We start from the raw sequence: 20215 nt of genomic DNA, 5'->3' as shown, positions 1-20215 counted from the left end.
TGCGGTATGGAAAAGTCGCGGCTGAAAAGTGAGCGTTAGACCCTATTTTGAGTGACTCCAAATACCGGCGGTAGCCTAAAACCAGCGTTAGGAGCCTCTAACGCTGGTTTTCACGGCTAACCCCAAACTCCAAATCTAGGTCTTAATTTTACAATGCTATTGTAATTTACATTCTCCTAGAATAATCTCATGTTTTAATTCAGCTAAAATATGAGCCCAACTTTTTTTTTAAGTGATGATTTTTTGCTTTATTTAATAACTTGAAAGATTCCTGTATCCACAAAGTCTTTATTTGAATAAATTAGGTGTAAATGAACATATTATACTGTTGCATTTGTAAGAACTTGAAATATTTTTTTATTGCGATGATAATAATACTGCTTATCTATCAAAATTGTCATAACACAAACTATTTTTTTGCAATACAAAAAATGAATATGTTAATATACTTCATTTTAATAGTATAATAATTTCAACCTACAGTTTTAACTCATTCACTGGATTTGAATTAATCTTGCAAGATGCATAACCCATTAATATGCTACAGTCTTTAAATAACTATATGAGAGTCAAACCTATGCAAATGAAAGAACAGCAATTAAAATAATTTATGTCTTAAATTAAAAAAATGTTCAGCAATAAATGTTGATAAAATATTAAAAAGTAACATTATAGATAACATAGAATTCAACTAAATACCTCATTTTAGTTAAACCAAAAGAAGAGATCTATTTAAAGTTTAACCATAAAACATTTTTACTATTTGATCTTGAAAGCTGCCATGACTCAGACATATTAAGAACTGTGTGCAGATTGCTCATATATTCAAGCAACACTAAAACTGGTTAAGAGTTCTGTCAGATGCAATCGTCTTCGGCTTACTTGGTTCCCTGCTGGAGATGCCTCTCCTGAGATTGCCTAAGAGAGTGCCTGAGGGATATAAAGTTAGGTTTCAAAAGCATTTTCTACTTTTTCTATTCACTGGTTACACACTTGACTGCAGTAATGCAAAACCTGTTGAAGCAGCGTCTTATGAAATTCAAATCATTTTCTTACAGATTTGTAATGTCAGGTGTTCAACAAAGTGATGCTTCAGAAAAACATCCTTATATCAACTTCAGAACATTCCAAGATTTTCATAAACATTTCTTGGTTAGCAACAAAACACTTTTTTTTTATTTACTGCTTCGATACTTGCTAGAATGTTTATGATATTATAGTAGTACTTAGTGTTTTTGTACCTTTTCTATAAGTATCAAATATTTATACTAAATATAAAAACAAATGTAAGCACATTTAAAAAAATAATAATGATTAAGTTATTTTACAACATATTTACTGTCTGTATGATAGAGAACTAGATTTGTAATTTCTCAAATCAAGTAATCTCCGCAGTCAACTCCTTATAGACCCTCGTGATGATACTGAAGGGACTCTTTGTAAAGGCAAGATAATGTTAAAATCTGCCCATGGCAAAACTTCAAAATTGAAAACAAATGCACTCAGCATCTTCTACGTGCCATTTTCATGGTACCAAAACACTGTATTTGAAGTCACCTTTACTATGTTCATATGCTATTTTTACCTATCAATCACACCATAAAAGTAGTATGCAATAAAATAAAAAATCTTTAAAGCATCTGAATGTGATGGAGCCATTCACAGCACACCTGGCAGTAGAACTTCCATTGCAGAAATATTAGCAGTATCATAAGTGGAAATTCACTCAATGTCATTATAGTCTGTGCAGTCTGGATTTTCTAGTTCTTGTGAAGAATACAGTTGTCATTGTCTGGAGAATATATATATATATATATATATATACTGTATATGTGATACATAAGAAAAAACATAGACCACTATTATTCTAGCAAAAGGTATTTTACTGCCATTTAAACATTATCATCAAGATCAAATCAGCAGTAAATAATACAAAAGCAAAATACTAATAATTAAAATGTCCAGCAAATTCAAATTCTCAGAGTTGCAAAAGGGCTGATATAAAAGTTCCGAATAGAGCAAGTGCTGTTTTCAACAAGTTCCAAATAAATAGTTAAAGTTTGTATTAGTTTAAGCTGGCAACATTGTAGATCAATACATGAGATCAGCATAGCATGACCATCTATAAAGGTGCAGTCAATCCCATATATAACTCTTGTGAGTATTTGTAATCCACAACCCCATGAAATGATAGCAAGGCTAAATTGAACACCTTCTTCTGTAATCCATACAGCCCGTCTAATACTCACATGACCGCTCGGGTTATGTCACAGGTTCGCCATTTCCATAATGGGATTCAGTATACTTGAAAGGATTTCAATCGCTTGACTGGTAGCCTTGTGAGAACAAACAGCATGCAGGGAAGGCACTTGGTGCATAACACACACCTTACGTGGAGTAACAGCAGCAACAGACTGGAAAGAAACCATTGGCGGTGAACATCTGCTCTCACAGCCGACAAACATAGCTACGCGCGTTTCACCTTGGTATGTCAAGGCTTCATCCGGCTTGAATCTGATTGGGTCCTAAACCATTAACCTTTTAAAGACTCTGCCTATTTATCAAGCTATTGGTGAAATGTAAGTGATACATTATAAATAAACAATTGCTGATTTATATACAGTATATACATTGTTCATTCTGTTGTTAAAAACAAATCTTGTTAATTTATATTTGAGATTTTTACGGCAGACATTTATGAGTTTGAAATACAAGCAAATCGGCAAATTTATATTTTGACATTAGTCTGTCAGTCTATGTTAGAACAGGGAAATTATGAATCCTTTAAGGACCGGTATTTTGCAACCTATAATCAATCACCCAAAAAGGGCGCAAAGTTTATTTCCTTATTGAGTCCATTGGGCATGAGGCTTTTTATATTATATATCAACTTTGATTCCTTCTGTAGAAGGATTCTATCCAAATTTCCTCCCCTATTTTTTAGATCAAAAATTTCAAGACCTCTAAATTTTAAATGGTTCTATTCCTAGTTACTGAGAATTTATTGAGAATTGGCACCACATCGAAAATATCGCAATTCACTATTTCAGACCATGCTCCAATAACGCTAAAAATACCATTAAAAGAAAAAAAATTTGCTACACGGCGATTTTTCTTCCCTAAATTTCTAATGAAAAATGCAAAATTTAGAGAATGGCTGACAACCAGAATGACTGAATTCTTTACTCTAAATGTTGACACTGTCAAAGATCCAAATACATTATCGGAAGCTGGTAAGGCAGTAATGAGGGGGGAAATTATTGCATATATGGCTGATTACAAGCGCAGGGCGGTTTTCCGGGAGAACGAAGTACTGAGAGCACTCACTAATAGCTATAGCAAATATCTATCCCAACCAACATTAGTAAATTGGAAGAGGTACGCCTCGGCTAAGAGAGAAAGAGATAATTTTTTAATGCATGCTACAATTCAAGAGGATTATAAAACTAGAGCCAAATTTTACAGGCATTGAAATAAGGCAGGAAAATTATTAGCAAACTTAGTTAAGAACGCACAAGGGAGCTCTACTATTGATTCAATCTTAGAACAAGGAACTTTACTTCAAAATCCAAGAGAGATTACTGATGCCTTTTTTATTTATTATAGAGATCTTTATTCGTTTAGGGAACCAGATGAAGAAGCCTCAGAACTTTTCTGGGAAGGACTTGTCCATCCAGTTCTAAATGAAGAAGCAGTAAGTAAAATTAATGCCCCTATTTCTGAGCAAGAAATCATCTTGGCAATTAAAGAAGCTCGCCTGGATAAAGCACCAGGCCCAGACTCTCTCCCTAATGAGTTTTACAAACTCCTTGCTCCAATTATAACTCCCCACTTAAGAAAAGTATTCAATTATTTCTTTATAAACACCAAACCTATCCCTCTATCTTTTACAGCATCTATCACAACATTAATCTTGAAACCAGGGAAAGACCCCTTGAAAAAAGAGTCATATAGACCTATTGCATTACTTAATTCGGATTACAAGCTGTTATCATCTATCTTAGCCAAAAGACTTCAAAAATTGATAGGCGATCTCATTAACAAAGATCAGGCGGGTTTTTTGACCAGGCGCAATCTAGCTGCTAAGGTTAGAGAATTATTCCTAGTCCTTGACTATTTTCATAACTGTCGTGAAGCTCTATCCCAAGACCAACCTGATATAGCAATTATCGCTTTAGACGCAGAAAAAGCGTTTGATTCTGTCTTCCATCAGCACATTATTAATTCCTTACTACGATTTGGCTTTAAGGATAATTTCTCTCTTTTTATTAATAATCTTTGCACTAAGTCTACAACTAGATTAACTATCAATAAATTGGAATCTAATTTAATTAATCTTCAGAGGGTCACAAGACAGGGGTGTCCGCTGTCACCTCTCCTATTTGATTTAGCGATTGAACCATTGGCCCTTAAAATCAGACAGATGATACAAGGGATAAGAATTGGTTCAGTAGAACCAAAAATTGCTCTATATGCCGATGATGTATTAATCTATATGTCTAATACAGCGGTTAACATCCCAAGGCTAATCTCAATCACCAATTCATTTGGTTCCTTTACAGGTTATAAGCTCAATATCTCTAAATCAGAGTTAATGTGGGTTAGGAAAAATGAGGCTTCAATTGATACGATACCTTTTAAGGAAGTCTTGACTTATTTTAAATATTTAGGGATTTATATTTCAACTAATCCAAAAGAGTGGTATACTCTTAATATCTCTCCCATCTTGACTAGAATTAAAGAATATATGGTAAACTGGCAAAACCTCCCAATATCCCTATCGGGACGTATTGCTTTGTTTAAGATGGTCCTCCTTCCCAAAATTCTTTATCCTCTTCAAAATATTCCGGTGATTCTGAAAGTCAAAGACTGGAACAGCTTAAATAGGGCTTTGCAATATTTTATTTGGAAATGTAAAAGATCTCGAATCTCTCTAAACAAACTCTATCTCCCTAAGAAGTATGGAGGAATGGCTCTTCCGGATCTTAGTAAATATAGCTTGGTTTTACTCTTGCGCATCGCAATAGATTGGATTCTGAATAAGGACTATTTTACTAATAATAGTCTAGAGAGAAGTATCATATTTCCTTATAACCCTTCAGCTTTAATTCACTGCCCGATTCAACTAATTCCGAAAAAAGTGAGAGGTCTTCAATCAATATATATGGTTATACAAGCCTGGAAAAAAATTAGGCCGCAAATTAAATATTGATCTAACTATTCCAAAATTCCAAGGATTATGTGGCAACCCAGAATTCCAGGAAGGTACTCAAACTCAAGTATTTCAAACTTGGCAAAGAAAGGGTCTCCTTTTTATGACTCAATTCATAGAACAAGGTACTCCATCGGTCAAAACCTTTGAAAAGTTGAAACAGGAGTTTGATATAAGCAATAAAGATTTTTTTGCGTATCTTCAAGCCAGACATTATCTATTTTCACTAGTAGAGAAGTTTGGATGGTTCTGGTCATGGGGGAAGTTAGATAATTGGCCCATCTTGGATAAAAACGACTTATCCTCTATATCATGTTGGTATGACTTGGTGATAAGTCAAGATGGAGAATTTAATCTTCAACAGATAACACAAAAGTGGAATTCACTAATACCAGATTTAAATATTGAGGTAGAACAGGTGGAAAAATCTATAACCATTGTAGCCCAGACTACATTATCCACAAACTGGAGGGAATCACATATTAAGTTATTATATAGAACATACTATACCCCACTCAAAGGGTTTAAATGGCACAACTATGAATTTAACATGTGTCCTAAATGTTCTCTTCCGGCTGCTGACATAGTCCATATGATATGGTCTTGTCCGAAGATTAGACAACTATGGAAAAAAGTAGAATTCTGGCTAAGTGTTAAAGCTTTCTAATCTCTCTCTCTCATTGGCAGTGGTGGTATTTCTTATAGAACCCACAACAAACTCAGACCCAAAAAAATTAGGAATGGGGCAATTTTAGCAACGAGAAATTTAATTTTTGGAAAGTGGAGAGACTCCTCAATACCTAGTATTCAAGAAATTAAAAACTATATGAAAAAACAATGTATTATTGAACAAATGGATGTATCCTTAACATCTGAAAGAGAGGTGGTTTTATTTTTCCAAAAATGGTCGGCCTTCATTAAGATATTTACTCCAGAAGAAATAAACCAACTAATATATCCCTTTAGACATTCAGAGATAGTTCTATTAGGTCTCTGGTAATAGCTAGACCTTGAACATTTTCCTAGTATTCATATCCTCTAACTTTTCTCTCCCACTAATTTTTTTTTTCCCTCTTTCCTTCTCCCCGCACCCTTTTCCCCACTTCCACGCAAAACAGGTTTCAATTGGCAGATACTATTTTTTATTTAGCCTGAAGGTACAGGATGCATAAGAATATTGACAAATAATAGAAAATAAGAGGCCTCAAATATTGTGTTGTTTTTTTTTTTTTTTTCTTTATTAATCCAGACTAAAAAATCTGCAATGTTTTGGCAAATTTTTGCTTGATCTTATCTGATGATATATTAATGACTGCCAGTTGGTATGTTTTTTTTTTTCTTTTCCCTTTTCTGTACATTTTTATTTTTATATGACATTACTGTATAAGATTGTATTCTTTTATTACTATGCCTCAATAAAATAAAATATAAAAAAAAAAAATTATATTTGAGATTTTTACGGCAGACATTTATGAGTTTGAAATACAAGCAAATCGGCAAATTTATATTTTGACATTAGTCTGTCAGTCTATGTTAGAAAAGGGAAATTAATGGATTGAATGGTCATAACCAATTATGAATCCTTTAAGGACCGGTATTTTGCAACCTATAATCAATCACCCAAAAGGAGCGCAAAGTTTATTTCCTTATTCCATTGGGCATGAGGCTTTTTATATTATATATCAACTTTGATTCCTTCTGTAGAAGGATTCTATCCAAATTTCCTCCCCTATTTTTTAGATAAAAAATTTCAAGACCTCTAAATTTTAACAGGTTCTTGTTACTTGAATGTTGATCTAGAAAATGTTTTGCCACACAGTTGTTCTTGATGCATTTATTCTTAATGTCTATTTTGTGCTCCTTTTTCCTCTCTTTTAGTTCCCTGTATAATAAATGGGGCAGTCGCAAAAGACCATGTAAATTACACCTTCACTTTTTCATGTAATATGGCCCTTCACCTTATGGTAAGTGCCATTTTTATCAACAAAGTCCTTGCCCGCAATCATGTTTTTGCACACCGAGCAGTGTGAGCATCTAAAATTACCATCTCTTTTTTGTCTTTTAGCCAATTCCCATCACTGGTTTTTATTAGGTGACTATACACCAATTTATCCCTTAAGTTGGGGGCTCTTTTTGGAGTCATAAGGGGAGTTTCACCAACAAACCTTGCAATTGTTGTATCTGCCATCAGAACATACCATTTTTTTTTAAATGGCAAGTATTTCCTGCCATCTACTGTTATATGTGCTAATGAATCGTTAGATCCTGATTCAAATTACAATCATCTTTGACTTCATATAAAAGTTCATCTCTACTTTTGTTTTTAGATCTATCAAACACTTTCTTCAAGGATTTCTGGAAATATCCTCTCTCCTTAAAACATTTTTTTAGAATTTTGGCTTCATCTTGGAATTGCTCAAATTCAGTGCAATTTCTCCTATGACGCAAATACTGGCCATAGGGAATATTTTCAATCAGATTTCTTGGGTGGTTACTATCAAATGAAAGCAATGCATTTACTGCTGTTTCCTTACAAAAAGTGGCTGTTTTTAACACGTTATCCACATTCATGACTCGCAAATCCAAAAAAGAGACCTCAGTGTTACTTAGGGTATAAGTGAAATTTAAATTCCATTAATTTTTGTTTAATTCATTCATGAATTCAATTAATTTGGTTTATGTGCCTTACTATAGTAGAAGCACATCATCGATAAATCAAATCCAAAGTGCCACTGAGGACTAATAGTTAGAATTCAATATATGTTCCTGTTCCAATTTCCCAATTATAGGCATGCATATGTTGGTGCACAACAAGTGCCCATTGCGGTACCCAATATCTGTTCATAATATTTCTTTTTATAGAGGATAAAATTATGATGTAGAATAAAGGACAATAATTGAATAACAATGTCAGTATGATTGTTATATTCTGGGCCTCTTTGGTTAAGGAAGAATTTGCATGCATCCATGCCTTTCTGGACCCAATCAGATTCAAGCTGGATGAAGCCTTGACATACCAAGGTGAAACGCGTGTAGTGTGTTTGTCGGCAGTGAGAACAGCTGTTCACCGCCGATGGTTTCTTTCCAGTCTGTTGCTGCTGTGGCTCCACATAAGGGATGCATTATGCACTAAGTGCCTTTCTTTGTATGCTGAATGTTCCATGGAAGGCGTGCAATCTGCACCAAGTGCCTTCCCCTGTATGCTGTTTGTTCTCACAAGGCTACCAGTCATGCTGTTGAAATCCTTTCAAGTATACTGAATCCCATTACGGAGATGGCGGACCTGTGACATCACCCGAGCGATCATGTGAGTATTAGACGGGCTGTATTGATTCCAGTGCCGTATGACTCACTAAGTTAAGAAGGTGTTCAATTTAGCCTCTCTATCATTTCATGGGGTTGTGGATTACAAATACTCACAAGAGTTATACATGGCATTGACTGCACCTTTATGGATGGCGGTGCTATGCTGATCTCATATATTGATCTACAATGTTGCCAGCTTAAACCAATAAAACTTTAACTATTTATGTGGAACTTGTTAAAAACAGCACTTGCTCTATTTGGAACTTTTATATCAGCCGTTTTTTCAACTATGGGAATGTGAATTTGCTGGACATTTTAATTATTAGTATTTTGCTTTTGTATTATGTACTGCTGATTTGATCTTGTTGATAATGTTTAAATGGCAGTAAAATACCTGTTGATAGAATAATAGTGGTCTATGTTTTCTCTTATTTATCATATTTCTTTGTTACCACTATCTTGCACTGTTAGTAGTGAATGTTTTCTATAAACACTGCTCTCATTAGGTATAGCCTCTGTATATAGTCCCATTAGTGCTGATATAGTTCTATTTATTTAAATATAAATATATATTTATATATAGACGGAAGGATGGATAGATGTACGGAAAGACAGAAAGAACTGCATGAGAAACTGCTTCATATCTATAATGACTAGCTCTGCAGATGGGCTTTTTGACTGTTGTAAAGTGAAAAAGGACATGTTGCAACTGAATTGCATCCATATATAGTATTTCTACAATACATGTCTAAATGGGTTGCATATTCTGTGCTACATTTAAGGGCCTATTTATCAAAGGTCTTGCAGACCTGATCTGACAGTGTGGATCAGGTCCGCAAGACCTCGCTGAATGCGGAGAGCAATACGCTCTCCGTATTCAGCATTGCACCAGCAGCTCACAAGATCTGCTGGTGCAATGCCGCCCCCGCCAGCAGGGAGGTGTCAATCAACCCGATCGTATTTGATCGGGTTGATTTCCGGCGATTCCTGTCTGCCTGCTCAGAGCAGGCAGACAGGGTTATGGAGCAGCGGTCTTTAGACCGCTGCTTCATAACTGCTGTTTCTGGTGAGTCTGAAGACTCGCCAGAAACATGGGCCCACAAGCTCCGTTCGGAGCTTGATAAATGGGCGCCTTATTCTTAAAGAGACTATACTACATGGTCATCGCTTTACCTGTATGAACATGTAAAATAGGAACATACACATAAACTCCAACAGCTCACAAACCCCCCTACATTGGTAGACCACCCCTTAGTGATTTCCTTAATCTCAAATCTTACTTCAAGCTTCGTGCCCCAAATTACAAAAAAGGAAATTATAAGTATTATCGTTTTTAGCTTTTAAAATGGCTTTCCTTTTGTAAGAACCCTTATTATTTAGCACGGTCAATAGAACAACTTGGTACCTCTTGTTTGCACACCTTGGCTGCTCTCTGGTCTTTCCTTAGTAAAGTGTTTGTTCTAATTTACTTGCTGCACTATTCCTGTGTGACACGTTAGGTAAGCTTACCCACACTTCTTCCATGTTAAACTTTTTTTTTGTTTTTTATAATGTAGACTCATTTATTAAAGTATAGGTTGTACAGGCTGAGGATGACATTTTCACAAGGCTGTTTAAACTGGTAAAAGCTTTATTCAAATATGATTTTATAGGGTACATGGATAATTTTACACTAGGAATGTGATTAAATTCTGACTAGATGTCATTGTTTACATGATGGAGTGAATGATGTGTTACATTGTTACCTATTATACAGCTTTATTATAACCCTCTCCTAAGACTTCAAGTGAATCGTATCTAGAGCTCTCCTATTAAATTATTCTGTATAAGCTATTAATACCCTGGCAATTTTTTGATTGGTTTCCATTGCAACAGTATTTGCATTGTCTTATATTGTTTGTTTAATTCAGTTCAGTAACTCAGAATGATACGGAGTTTCATATTTCTGCCCAGAATTATATTATTTAGTAAAAACAAATGCAAAAATCATGAACAACAAAAAAAAACTTTTGGCATTTTTTTTTAATGTATGCAGTGGTAACTTTTTTTTATGTTTAAAGTGTTTTTTATTTAGATTTTAAAGGTAACATAATAAATGGAGCCTCACAGGGCTCCTACACAAAAAATCACAAACTACATGTTGAAAACATAGATCTTTCCACCATTAAGGAAGGAGTTTTAACAGAGAATTTCTCAATCTATGTGTAGCCAATACATTACATTCAGGTCACAGTCATAGGAGGGGAGGAGGAAAGGGGGGAAGGAAGGAAAAGAACATGAGATTAGGGAAGGGAGTTGCAGTTGTCATCCTATATTACGTATAAAGGGGCATTAGGGCGAAAGCCGTTGGTTACTTGGCTATATACCAGGAATTGCAGCTTATGTCATAACCGACGGTTGCCAGAGTGTATCATGTCTATCTTTCCAAAAACTCCAGGCCAATTCAAAGGGGTCTAATTTATTTAGAGAATGATAGATATCTTTTTCCATGGTGTAGATATATGCCATGGTATTTGTAATCTCCATCCATTTTGGAGGTAGCACTTTTTTCCAAGACCTGGCAATATTGTTTTTTTGCGGAAAAGAAAAGATAGAGACATATCAGATTATGGTGTTTTGGAAAGGTGTGCAAATTTAAATGAAGAAGAGTTATGGCTGGGTCTCTAGATATTCTAATTCCGAGGGCATAAAAGGTCCTGAAACACAGGTTCCATAGGACCTTCATTTTTGTGCATTCCCACCATATATGCATTATATCGCTAGGGAGGCCACAGTCCCTCCAGCATGCCAGGAAAGTCCCTGTGAACATTTTTGATAGACGTGTGGGGACTAGGTACCAGTGGGATATAATCTTGTAATATGTTTCAAACATTGTTATACAAATGTAAAGTTTTCTTAGTCGATGAAAGGGCCCGTTGCCAAATGTTTGGTGGCATGTGGATGTGAAGAAGGGTCTCCCATCTGAATAGGTATGGCGCTAGTTCTGGAGGTATGGTTACATCAATTAAATTGTAATGTAGTGATAGTGGTCTCATTAGTCTTTGGCCCCTGTTCCAAATGGACTCCCATGGGGTGAGCGGATGGGAATGGTTGGGACGAAACCCCCAGCTGGTTTCGTCCAGGATGTTAGAGGGCAGGGAGGCTTGTTCAAGCTCTCTCCATCTGTCGTGGGCCTGAAGTACTCCCCATTAGGATAAATGAGTGAGCATAGCCCCTTCATAATACTTTATAATGGAAGGGGAGGCCAAGCCTCCCCACGGTATGGGGAACTGGAGAGTTTTATGTGAAATCCTAGGGGTCTTTCCTTGCCAAATGAATTTTGTGAATTTGCTTTGAAACTGTAGGAAAAGATGCATAGGGATTCTAAGGGGGAGGCACAAAAAAAAATACGTGAGTTTTGGCAAAAAGGACATTTTAAGAGCAGATATGCGGCCCATCCATGAGATAGACTTACAGTCCCACTTATGTTTGGTATGCCGCAGTTCAGCTAGGAGTGGAAGGTAATTGTCTTTGATCATTTGAGTTGCCTTATTAGATGACCTGATTGCTCAACCACTTAAAGTTAAATTCATCCTCCAGATTTAGGATGTAATCTTGTGGGTAACCCCACCAGTAAACTTCAGTTTTAGATATGTTGAGATTGTAGAAGGAGAGGTCCCCAAAGGTTTTCAGGACATCCAAGAGCACAGGTATAGAATTGGCAGGGTTCGCTGAGAATATAGTAATGTCATCAGCGAACAACTTAATTTTGTGCCTCATACCAGAAAGAGTCATTCCCTCAATGTCTCTGTCGGAGTGTATATGCTCCACTAAGGGTTCCGCCGCTAGCGCGAACAACAGTGGGGATAGTGGGCATCTCTGCCTGGTGCCATTCAAAATCTGGAATGGATTGATGTGGAACCCCAACCACTTAACCCTAGCTGTCGGTGTGGAATATAGAGCTTGTATAGCATTGTGCAATATAGATTTATGATTATCGATCTACAGTGTAAATCTACAATAACAAATAGAGTAACAGACTGTTTTATACAAGAAACAAAATTGTTACCAGCAGTAGTTATATTGCACCATATTGTTGCAAAATGCTGAAATTATAAGGACAAATAAGCTATCAGCTACCTGAATATTACTAACCCTTTAGAGTTACAATCAGTTTTATACCTCCTAGCTGCAGAAAAGAGCATATGCATGATCAACTATTACCAAAAATATACTTTAAGAGAATTTAAAACAAACAGAACTCACAAAGAATAAAATATTCTTGTTTATATTCTTATTTATATTGCTAATGACTATTCTTAGCACAAGGGATAGATACAAAGTTCTATAAACAATCACAGTACCTAAGGAGTCGTCTTTTTTTCAGCATATCAGCAGTGTTATTTTTTTAACTATTTTTAGAGAGATATTCCTAATATAACATTTTTACTCTATTGCATAAGCATTTTTAAAGGTTCATGTATTTTTTATGATTGACTATGAATTTGTACTAATAAATGCCTATATTACGAGTTTTGCGGTAAGAGGGGTGTGTTTCTAACTTGCAGTTTATTCTCACCGCTCACTTACCTGCAGCGCTGGTATTACGGGTTTTTACAAACCCGGCGTTAACAGGCAAGAAGTGAGAGTAGAGCAAAATTGAGCTCCACATTGCACTCCCATACAAGCGCTGCTTAAGTCAGCGGTGAGCTGGTTGTACGTGCTCGTGCATGATTTTCCCATAGACATCAATGGGAAGAGCTGGCTGAGAAAAAGTCTAAATATAAGTATATAAAGAGCGGCGCCAAGTATTTCTTCTCAAAGCTCCCTCACAGGTAATATTCCCTATAACTACCGTAAATTAATACACAATAACAAAAATCAATAGTAGTTTGGGAGCGCTAGAAGCTAAATGAGAAAGTCTGGAGACTGATAAACAATTTATCAAAAATATATTTATTAAAACAATATAAAACATGTATATAACATATAAAACAATATATTCTAAAAGTTATATACATGTTTTATATTGTTTTAATAAATATATTTTTGATAAATTGTTTATCAGTCTCCAGACTTTCTCATTTAGCTTCTAGCGCTCCCAAACTACTATTGATTTTTGTTATTGAGAAAAAGTCTAACACCTGCAAAAAAGCAGCGTAAAGCTCAGTAACGCAGCACAATTGATTCCTATGGGGAAATAAAATTTATGTTTACACCTAACACCCTAACATGAGCCCCGAGTCTAAATACCCCTAATCTTACACTTATTAACCGCTAATCTGCCGTCACCAACATCGCCGACACCTACATTATATTTATTAACCCCTAATCTGCTTCTCCGGACATCGCTGCCACTATAATAAACATATTAACCCCTAAACCGCCGCACTTCCGCCTCACAAACATTAGTTAAATATTATTAACCCCTAATCTGCAGTCCCTAACATCGCCGCCACCTACCTACATTTATAAACCCCTAATCTGCCGCCCCCAACATCGCCGCCACTATACTAAATGTATTAACCCCTAAACCAAAGTCTAACCCTAACACCCCCTAACTTAAATATAATTTAAATAAATCTAAATAAAACACTTTTAATAACTAAATAATTCCTATTTAAAACTAAATACTTACCTATAAAATAAACCCTAAGCTTGCTACAATATAACTAATAGTTACATTGTAGCAAGCTTAGGGTTTATTTTTATTTTACAGGCAAGTTTGTATTTATTTTAACTAGGTAGAATAGTTACTAAATAGTTATTAACTTTTACTAACTACATAGCTAAAATAAATACAAATTTACCTGTAAAATAAAACCTAACCTAAGTTACACTAACACCTAAACTAACCCTACAGGTAAAAGAGCTGATTTCTTTGGGGCAATGCCCCACAAAAGGCCCTTTCTTTCATGTAATTAGCAAGAGTCCATGAGCTAGTGACGTATGGGATATACATTCCTTCCAGGAGGGGCAAAGTTTCCCAAACCTCAAAATGCCTACAAATACACCCCTCACCACACCCACAATTCAGTTTTACAAACTTTGCCTCCGATGGAGGTGGTGAAGTAAGTTTGTGCTAGATTCTACGTTGATATGCGCTCCGCAGCAAGTTGGAGCCCGGTTTTCCTCTCAGCGTGCAGTGAATGTCAGAGGGATGTGAGGAGTATTGCCTATTTGAATGCAGTGATCTCCTTCTAAGGGGTCTATTTCATAGGTTCTCTGTTATCGGTCGTAGAGATTCATCTCTTACCTCCCTTTTCAGATCGACGATATACTCTTATATATACCATTACCTCTGCTGATTCTCGTTTCAGTACTGGTTTGGCTATCTACTATATGTAGATGAGTGTCCTGGGGTAAGTAAATCTTATTTTTTGTGACACTCCTAGCTATGGTTGGGCACTTTGTTTATAAAGTTCTAAATATATGTATTCAAACATTTATTTGCCTTGACTCAGAATGTTCAACTTTCCTTATTTTTCAGACAGTCAGTTTCATATTTGGGATAATGCATTTTAATTTAACATTTTTCTTACCTTAAATTTGACTTTTTCCCTGTGGGCTGTTAGGCTCGCGGGGGCTGAAAATGCTTCATTTTATTGCGTCATTCTTGGCGCGGACTTTTTTGGCGCAAAAATTCTATTGCCGTTTCCGGCGTCATACGTGTCGCCGGAAGTTGCGTCATTTTTTTGACGTTATTTTGCGCCAAAAATGTCGGCGTTCCGGATGTGGCGTCATTTTTGGCGCCAAAAAACATTTAGGCGCCAAATAATGTGGGCGTCTTATTTGGCGCAAAAAAATATGGGCGTCACTCTTGTCTCCACATTATTTAAGTCTCATTTTTTATTGCTTCTGGTTGCTAGAAGCTTGTTCTTTGGCATTTTTTCCCATTCCTGAAACTGTCATTTAAGGAATTTGATCAATTTTGCTTTATATATATGTTGTTTTTTCTCTTACATATTGCAAGATGTCTCACGTTGCATCTGAGTCAGAAGATACTACAGGAAAATCGCTGTCAAGTGCTGAATCTACCAAAGCTAAGTGTATCTGCTGTAAACTTTTGGTAGCTATTTCTCCAGCTGTTGTTTGTATTGATTGTCATGACAAACTTGTTAAAGCAGATAATATTTCCTTTAGTAAAGTACCATTGCCTGTTGCAGTTCCTTCAACATCTAAGGTGCAGAATGTTCCTGATAATATAAGAGATTTTGTTTCTGAATCCATAAAGAAGGCTATGTCTGTTATCTCTCCTTCTAGTAAACATAAAAAATCTTTTAAAACTTCTCTCCCTACAGATGAATTTTTAACTGAACATCATCATTCTGATTCTGATGATTCCTCTGGTTCAGAGGATTCTGTCTCAGAGGTTGATGCTGATAAATCTTCATATTTATTTAAAATGGAATTTATTCGTTCTTTGCTTAAAGAAGTCCTAATTGCTTTAGAAATAGAGGATTCTGGTCCTCTTGATACTAAATCTAAACGTTTAAATAAGGTTTTTAAAACTCCTGTAGTTATTCCAGAAGTTTTTCCTGTCCCTGATGCTATTTCTGCAGTAATTTCCAAAGAATGGGATAATTTGGGTAATTCATTTACTCCTTCTAAACGTTTTAAGCAATTATATCCTGTGCCGCCTGACAGATTAGAATTTTGGGACAAGATCCCTAAAGTTGATGGGGCTATTTCTACCCTTGCTAAACGTACTACTATTCCTACGTCAGATGGTACTTCGTTTAAGGATCCTCTAGATAGGAAAATGGAGTCCTTTCTAAGAAAAGCTTATCTGTGTTCAGGTAATCTTCTTAGACCTGCTATATCTTTGGCTGATGTTGCTGCAGCTTCAACTTTTTGGTTGGAAACTTTAGCGCAACAAGTAACACATCGTGATTCTCATGATATTATTATTCTTCTTCAGCATGCTAATAATTTTATCTGTGATGCCATTTTTGATATTATCAGAGCTTTATGGCTTAAAACTTGGAATGCTGATATGGCTTCTAAATCAACTTTACTTTCCATTTCTTTCCAGGGTAACAAATTATTTGGTTCTCAGTTGGATTCCATTATTTCAACTGTTACTGGTGGGAAAGGAACTTTTTTACCACAGGATAAAAAATCTAAAGGTAAAAACAGGGCTAATAATCGTTTTCGTTCCTTTCGTTTCAACAAAGAACAAAAGCCTGATCCTTCATCCTCAGGAGCAGTTTCAGTTTGGAGACCATCTCCAGTCTGGAATAAATCCAAGCCAGCTAGAAAGGCAAAGCCTGCTTCTAAGTCCACATGAAGGTGCGGCCCTCATTCCAGCTCAGCTGGTAGGGGGCAGGTTACGTTTTTTCAAGGGAATTTGGATCAATTCTGTTCACAATCTTTGGATTCAGAGCATTGTTTCAGAAGGGTACAGAATTGGTTTCAAGTTGAGACCTCCTGCAAAGAGATTTTTTCTTTCCCGTGTCCCAGCAAATCCAGTAAAAGCTCAAGCATTTCTGAAATGTGTTTCAGATCTAGAGTTGACTGGAGTAATTATGCCAGTTCCAGTTCCGGAACAGGGGATGGGGTTTTATTCAAATCTCTTCATTGTACCAAAGAAGGAGAATTCCTTCAGACCAGTTCTGGATCTAAAAATATTGAATCGTTATGTAAGGATACCAACGTTCAAGATGGTAACTGTAAGGACTATCTTACCTTTTGTTCAGCAAGGGAATTATATGTCCACAATAGATTTACAGGATGCATATCTGCATATTCCGATTCATCCAGATCACTATCAGTTTCTGAGATTCTCTTTCCTAGACAAGCATTACCAGTTTGTGGCTCTGCCGTTTGGCCTAGCTACAGCTCCAAGAATTTTTACAAAGGTTCTCGGTGCCCTGCTGTCTGTAATCAGAGAACAGGGTATTGTGGTATTTCCTTATTTGGACGATATCTTGGTACTTGCTCAGTCTTTACATTTAGCAGAATCTCATACGAATCGACTTGTGTTGTTTCTTCAAGATCATGGTTGGAGGATCAATTTACCAAAAAGTTCTTTGATTCCTCAGACAAAGGTAACCTTTCTGGGTTTCCAGATGGATTCAGTGTCCATGACTCTGTCTTTAACAGACAAGAGACGATTAAAATTGATTACAGCTTGTCGAAACCTTCAGTCACAATCATTCCCTTCGGTAGCCTTATGCATGGAAATTCTAGGTCTTATGACTGCTGCATCGGACGCGATCCCCTTTGCTCGTTTTCACATGCGACCTCTTCAGCTCTGTATGCTGAAGCAATGGTGCAAGGATTACACAAAGATATCTCAATTAATATCTTTAAAACCGATTGTTCGACACTCTCTAACATGGTGGACAGATCACCATCGTTTAATTCAGGGGGCTTCTTTTGTGCTTCCGACCTGGACTGTAATTTCAACAGATGCAAGTCTCACAGGTTGGGGAGCTGTGTGGGGATCTCTGACGGCACAAGGAGTTTGGGAATCTCAGGAGGTGAGATTACCGATCAATATTTTGGAACTCCGTGCAATTTTTAGAGCTCTTCAGTTTTGGCCTCTTCTGAAGAGAGAATCGTTCATTTGTTTTCAGACAGACAATGTCACAACTGTGGCATACATCAATCATCAAGGAGGGACTCACAGTCCTCTGGCTATGAAAGAAGTATCTCGAATTTTGGTTTGGGCGGAATCCAGCTCCTGTCTAATCTCTGCTGTTCATATTCCAGGTGTAGACAATTGGGAAGCGGATTATCTCAGTCGCCAAACGTTGCATCCGGGCGAATGGTCTCTTCACCCAGAGGTATTTCTTCAGATTGTTCAAATGTGGGAACTTCCAGAAATAGATCTGATGGCGTCCCATCTAAACAAGAAACTTCCCAGGTATCTGTCCAGATCCCGGGATCCTCAGGCGGAGGCAGTGGATGCATTATCACTTCCTTGGAAGTATCATCCTGCCTATATCTTTCCGCCTCTAGTTCTTCTTCCAAGAGTAATCTCCAAGATTCTGAAGGAATGCTCGTTTGTTCTGCTGGTAGCTCCGGCATGGCCTCACAGGTTTTGGTATGCGGATCTTGTCCGGATGGCCTCTTGCCAACCGTGGACTCTTCCGTTAAGACCAGACCTTCTGTCACAAGGTCCTTTTTTCCATCAGGATCTGAAATCCTTAAATTTAAAGGTATGGAGATTGAACGCTTGATTCTTGGTCAAAGAGGTTTCTCTGACTCTGTGATTAATACTATGTTACAGGCTCGTAAATCTGTATCTCGAGAGATATATTATAGAGTCTGGAAGACTTATATTTCTTGGTGTCTTTCTCATCATTTTTCCTGGCATTCTTTTAGAATACCGAGAATTTTACTGTTCCTTCAGGATGGTTTAGATAAGGGTTTGTCCGCAAGTTCTTTGAAAGGACAAATCTCTGCTCTTTCTGTTCTTTTTCACAGAAAGATTGCTATTCTTCCTGATATTCATTGTTTTGTACAAGCTTTGGTTCGTATAAAACCTGTCATTAAGTCAATTTCTCCTCCTTGGAGTTTGAATTTGGTTCTGGGAGCTCTTCAAGCTCCTCCGTTTGAACCTATGCATTCATTGGACATTAAATTACTTTCTTGGAAAGTTTTGTTCCTTTTGGCCATCTCTTCTGCCAGAAGAGTTTCTGAATTATCTGCTCTTTCTTGTGAGTCTCCTTTTCTGATTTTTCATCAGGATAAGGCGGTGTTGCGAACTTCTTTTGAATTTTTACCTAAAGTTGTGAATTCCAACAACATTAGTAGAGAAATTGTGGTTCCTTCATTATGTCCTAATCCTAAGAATTCTAAGGAGAAATTGTTGCATTCTTTGGATGTTGTTAGAGCTTTGAAATATTATGTTGAAGCTACGAAATCTTTTCGTAAGACTTCTAGTCTATTTGTTATCTTTTCCGGTTCTAGAAAAGGCCAGAAAGCTTCTTCCATTTCTTTGGCATCTTGGTTGAAATCTTTAATTCATCTTGCCTATGTTGAGTCGGGTAAAACTCCGCCTCAGAGAATTACAGCTCATTCTACTAGGTCAGTTTCTACTTCCTGGGCGTTTAGGAATGAAGCTTCGGTTGACCAGATCTGCAAAGCAGCGACTTGGTCCTCTTTGCATACTTTTACTAAATTCTACCATTTTGATGTATTTTCTTCTTCTGAAGCAGTTTTTGGTAGAAAAGTACTTCAGGCAGCGGTTTCAGTTTGAATCTTCTGCTTATGTTTTTCGTTAAACTTTATTTTGGGTGTGGATTATTTTCAGCAGGAATTGGCTGTCTTTATTTTATCCCTCCCTCTCTAGTGACTCTTGTGTGGAAAGATCCACTTCTTGGGTAGTCATTATCCCATACGTCACTAGCTCATGGACTCTTGCTAATTACATGAAAGAAAACATAATTTATGTAAGAACTTACCTGATAAATTCATTTCTTTCATATTAGCAAGAGTCCATGAGGCCCGCCCTTTTTTTGTGGTGGTTATGATTTTGTATAAAGCACAATTATTCCAATTCCTTATTTTATATGCTTTCGCACTTTTTTTCTTATCACCCCACTTCTTGGCTATTCGTTAAACTGAATTGTGGGTGTGGTGAGGGGTGTATTTGTAGGCATTTTGAGGTTTGGGAAACTTTGCCCCTCCTGGAAGGAATGTATATCCCATACGTCACTAGCTCATGGACTCTTGCTAATATGAAAGAAATGAATTTATCAGGTAAGT

This window comes from Bombina bombina, chromosome 5, assembly GCF_027579735.1.
Source record: "Bombina bombina isolate aBomBom1 chromosome 5, aBomBom1.pri, whole genome shotgun sequence".
Lineage (NCBI taxonomy): Eukaryota > Metazoa > Chordata > Amphibia > Anura > Bombinatoridae > Bombina > Bombina bombina.
Note: the sequence above shows the minus strand (reverse complement) of the source record.